Genomic DNA, 6,000 nt, shown 5'->3' with positions numbered 1-6,000 from the left:
ATGTGTTGTCAGTGTCATTGAGGCATTACCTGCACATCTGAGAGAGCTCTGGCTGGGAGCATCAGCTGCATGCCAACATGCATATACAGTATGCATGGAAACACACTTCTTTGGGATACAAGAGACACAGGAGAGCAAATGTTTTAGCTATAAAGTCAACACATATGAACCATAAAGGAGGTATTGGAATGATGTGATGATTAAAATAATATAGAATAGAATAGGTATTAAAGCATAACATGCCATGTGCTTTACCACCTCTTAGGTTGTACTATCATAAATTGGACTGCTTAACAAGGTGAAAGGCCCCAGGTGTCTAACACAAATCTTATTCTTTCCTGCACAGATTGATGTCTCGGCCCCTGGAGGTCACACATGACATTAATATGACAATTCCCAATCACAGTTGGAGAAATGCCACAGGTGGAGGAAGCACAAAGGGGGACGGGAGGGGAGGACAGCAGGAGATTACCAAGTGTGCCCCGGGTCCAATGTGATAAATCGTGAGACAATCACTTTCTTGCTTTCTTCTTATTGGCTAACCATAAGTTTCTTAATTAAAAAGTATAAAACACCACAGATTTGTATTTCTAAATATGAAATAAAAGGTATTTTTATGTGTGAAATAAATTAGACAATTAGGTAACCAAAAAGTCCTTCATTTAAAACTATAAAACACCACAGATTTGTATTTTTAAATATGAAATAAAAGGTATTTCTATGTGTGAAATAAATTAGACAATTAACCAATAATTAGTAATAAATAATTGATTTAATTTAATTTTAACAAACTTAAATAACTTATTTGGCACTGAACAATTAACATTTTTTTAGGCTTTATTATTAAGTTTAAGAATATCATTACTGTAATTATTATTCATTCATTCATTCACTTTTTACGGCTTCTCACGAGGGTCGCGGGCGGTGCTGGAGCCTATCCCAGCAGTCACCAGCCAATCACAGGGCACATATAGACAAACAACCATTCACATGTTTAGCATGTTTTTGGAATGTGGGAGGAAACCAGAGTACCCGGAGAAAACCCACGCATGCACGGGGAGAACATGCAAACTCCACACAGAGATGGCCGAGGGTGGAATTGAACCCTGGTCTCCTAGCTGTGACGTCTGCACGCTAACCACACGACTGCCGTGCAGCCTGTAATTATTATTATTAGGATCAAAATTATAAATAATAGGCAGACAATGGAAATAATTTTACCTTTAAAAAAATTAAATTAAAAAAAAGGAAATAATAGTACATAATAATATGTTATTATTATGATTATTATTTTTGGCACAGGATTGAGCCTTCCTGATATTGTAATCCTGATAATATTAACATGCAAAATCAATATCAAAACATGTTAAAAGTCAATAAGGCGCCTGCTGATATCACAAAAAGACATAATTCCCCCATACATGCTGTCTCGTGAATATATTCTCATAATGAAATAGAAAGTATGTTTCCACTTATTCAGCAGCCTGAAGCCCCGACAATACTTCCATTCAATCGACTGCCACAGGCCAGGTTGTTTTATCCAAAAGGGGACTGACGCTTAACAGAATGTGAAGCAACAATCTATTGTTTGCAGCACAATTACATCCAGCGTGGCCATCTCAGCCGCCATCACACCTTATTACCCCTGTAAGCTCTAGTGGCCACCTTTCCCTCACCAATGTGCTCTATTGCCTCTCATCAATCATGCTCAAGCAGCTGTGGAGCCTGAAAGGAGGCTACGCTCGGCAATTTAGATGCGTTTGAGGCCATCTAATGCGGTCTAAAAGTCTTTTAAGCCTGTTTTACAGCACCATCGGTATGTGAATGCATATGTATACAAAAAAGGTGTGATGCACTTTGTGCGGGATAAAGACTCCCTCAAGCTGTTTTGTACTTTACAAGCAAAAAGTAGCAGCATCAATCTTCATTAGGCACTTAACCTTGGATATGACCATTGAAGCATATGATGATAGGAGGTTGCTCACATCTAGAGGGCCATTGTGCACTTGGAATGTGTGTTAGCAGAGTTTTATTGCGCCACATCAGCCTAATATACAGTAACAGCCATGCATTTGAACACTAACATAAACACTGTACGTGTATGTGTGTGTGTGTTTTCATCTATTTGGTTTCAGAGTGCCTCTCAGTGGGTCAGCATGAGGTCAACAACAGCTTTGTGATATCAAGAGCCAGCTTTTCATTTCCTTGCACTGTCTGGGGATTGGAATCACTAATTAGGATTATTCCTTATATGGTGCTTGTAGCATAACATCACAGTATATGTACGGTATATGGAGGAAAACATTATTATTATACTATAACTAGTGTCTTTACGGGCGGCACGGCGGTCTAGTGGTTAGCGCACAGACCTCACAGCTAGGAGACCAGGGTTCAATTCCACCCTCGGCCATCTCTGTGTGGAGTTTGCATGTTCTCCCCGTGCATGCGTGGGTTTTCTCCGGGTACTCCGGTTTCCTCCCACATTCCAAAAACATGCTAGGTTAATTGGTGACTCCAAATTGTCCATAGGTATGAATGTGAGTGTGAATGGTTGTTTGTTTATATGTGCCCTGTGATTGGTTGGCGACCAGTCCAGGGTGTACCCCGCCTCTTGCCCGAAGACAGCTGGGATGGGCTCCAGCACCCCCCGCAACCCTCGTGAGGATAAGCGGTAGAAAATGAATGAATGAATGAATAGTGTCTTTATTGCAGTATTACAGTGTAAGCCACCATAGGACAATATTTTGAGTGTTGTTCAAGTGCAGTTTCCCAACGGAAATTCAAACCCAGGTCTTTCAGATGTTCCGACTATGCGGTCAATATGCTAACTTTCTCACTCTGTCTGTGTATCAGTCTTTAAAACAAACAAATGAAACGTATTTTATTCTGTCCCAGTGTCTTTTTCACACTTGCACTCTCTGCCACAAAAGCACACAGACTCCCACACCTCCAGAAATAGAGGCAAGCAACAGTCTCGGTGCATTTTTTTTTTTTTTGCTCAGCCCACATGTTGATAATGTCACCTTTTCCCAGTGTTTCATTAACTTGTGCTAACAATCCTGCGTGCACCTCTCGCCACTTCTCTCTGTGTCTCGCTATCCCCTTCCCCCTGTCACGCGCCGGCTTTATTTTGAGATCAGTGGGATGTTTGAGAGGAACTGTCATTGCGTATAATTGCCGTAGTTAATGGTGCTACACTGCAATCCCGCGAGGGGAAGAAGAGTTTATGATGCATTAATGTCAGCGCTCTTAACGGACACAAAGGGAAAAATGGCAAATGCATTGCAGGGGAGTTGAGTCATATCGCAAGTGTAGATGCAGCGGAGTGAAATTTGAATATTCACTTGATCTTTCATCAGACGCTGTGATACATGTGTATGTATAGTTATGCACCAATCTCCATGAAATGTGTGCAAATGGACCTGAACCGAATACTGTATGTACGTATATTTGGTAGTGATCTTACACCAAGGTCTGCAGAAAAATAGACTTTTGCTTGTATTGAAGACAAACAGAGTTAATAATAATAAGAAAATACATGAAGAGCCATGAAAGGAGAGTAATTGAAGCCAAAGAAGAGCATCTTGGAAGAAAGCTAAAGCAATTCCAAGAGGCAGTGACAGCCAGGGGGCCTTCCAAAATGGGAAATTGTTCAAAAATTAAATAGGAGAAGTTGTGATCAGCATTGAAAGGCAATCTGTCAATACTGGTCAGTGGCAGACCATTAGGAAATTAGCTAACATAGCTTTAATTTCTATGGAACTTTGTGGTTAGATGACAATTAAAATGTTGATATGGTAAATTATTATAATTACATTTTAATGAGAAGGTCTATAAAAGGTGAGAATGTTTTTTTTTGCATTAAGTCCATTATATGGTCCTTTGCCTCCACGCATATGCATAACGTTTCTGTTTGCGGTGTGATGAAGCTCAAAAGTACACAATGATAATTGTTGGTGTGACCAACACTTTTCAGTGGACAGACAGTATTTCAAGTCAAGCAACTCAGCAGCAGAACAGATGGTCAGCAGGATTTTAATGTTGCGCACTGGTTGGCTAAATCTCGAGGTTATAATCAGTGTTATGTAAACTGACAAGTGAGAGCGAGTAGAGGCTTCTCGCATCCTTTTGAGATCTTTGTGTATCGCGTATGGACAGATTTTTTATTTTATTTTTTTGGGGGGGGTAACATACGTCATCATGTGATTTGGAATGCAAAAGCAACAAGTCTGCTACAACACTAATAAAGTGTGGGCATCCTCGAGGCACCATGCTTTACATCCAACTTAAATACGTAAATACCAAACATGAGCAATATATCAATCGTCATTCATTCATTCATTCATTTTCTACCGCTTATCCTCACAGGGGGTCACAGGGGTGCTGGAGCCTATCCCAGCTGTCTTGGGGCGAGAGGCGGAGTACACCCTGAACTGGTCGCCAGCCAATCACAGGGCACATATAGACAAACAACCATTCACACTCACATTCATACCTATGGACAATTTGGAGTCGCCAAAACCTAGCATGTTTTTGGAATGTGGGAGGAAACCGGAGTACCCGGAGAAAACCCACGCATGCACGGAGAGAACATGCAAACTCCACACAGAGGTGGCTGAGGGTGGAATCGAACTCGGGTCTTCTTGCTGTGTGGCCTGCGCGCCAACCACTCGTACGCCGTGCCACTCAATCGTCATTATTATTCCAAATCCCAATAATGTACATTCATTGGTGGTCTGGCCAATGTGTATGGTGTAATTATATTACGTTACTGTAAATGATGTTTGCGTTAATGGGCTCGGACTATAATACAGCACACAAGAGAGCAGCAAACAGGCTAGCATGTGTATCACTCCTATTTAAATCATGACTATTAACTACAAATAAATTAACTACATATTTTTGACTAATAGGACAAATTCAACCACAAAACAGCATGATGTATTCATGAATACATATTTGAAAAACAAAACGTGGTGAGTGACAACATTATATACGTATATAGGTTTGTGTATCGTGTAAATATAGCTTATATAGAAAGTTATTGTATACAAAATGTGTTTTTCAAATCATTTGATGTTGATTGTTGTATTTATCACTGTTATTATTCAGTCATTTATTTACAGAATGTTTATTTTGATGTTCTATATCATGGTCATTGCACCTCTACTCTCGCCACTTCAAGGACAGATGTTGTCTGAACTAAAGGACAGTTCAATACAAGCATCATATCCAATTGTCCTTTACTGTTTGCTGATAACCATTAGCACATAACCAGTTGGGGGTGGGTTGGTGTCTCTATGGGCGGTGACAGGGGAGCTGGAGTTGACCCTCGACCCCTGTCCAATTGCAATAGAGGAGGTATGGTCATGGAGGGGGCTGAGGAAGCAAGTTGGCCAAGAAATGAACAATGCATATTTACTCTGGACTGTTCCCCCTTGTTTATGATAGTTAATTGCTTCCAGACCAGACATGGATAAGTGAATTTCCACAGAGTAGGATTCAATATTCATAGAATATTTTTGCACTTAAAGAATAAAAAACTTTGACTTTCTAAATATGCATTTTAACATTATTAAAAATAAAATAACACACCACTAGTCACTTTTACCAGCCTGTTATTCTTTGTTTACATCACATTGTGCAGGCTATGCGATCACCGTAGGGCCAAAGCTAGTTTGTCTCTCCAATTTAGTTATTCTAAACTTAAGAAAGTTTAGGGACGAGAAACAAAGAAGTTAAAAAAGACCACTTCCACATTGAATGAGAGGAGAACCTTTTTTTAACCTTGAATTGGTAGTTGAAATTGAAATGAGTAGTTAGTAAAGGGACCGTTTAAATGTTTCTTTTCTAATATAGTGATATTGCACATTCACCTTATTGTGACATAATTATGTCATTGGCAAATATGTGAATGATGAATTGCATTTACTGTACAAAAATATTTACTTTAGGTTCATTTTAAACTGCAATGCATTGCAATGTGTTGTTTTTTGATTC

This window comes from Doryrhamphus excisus, linkage group LG21, assembly GCF_037039965.1.
Source record: "Doryrhamphus excisus strain RoL-2023G ecotype Guam linkage group LG21, RoL_Dexc_Guam_v1.1, whole genome shotgun sequence".
NCBI classification, from domain to species: domain Eukaryota; kingdom Metazoa; phylum Chordata; class Actinopteri; order Syngnathiformes; family Syngnathidae; genus Doryrhamphus; species Doryrhamphus excisus.
The sequence above is the reverse complement of the archived record's forward strand: the minus strand, read 5'-3'. Positions refer to the sequence as shown.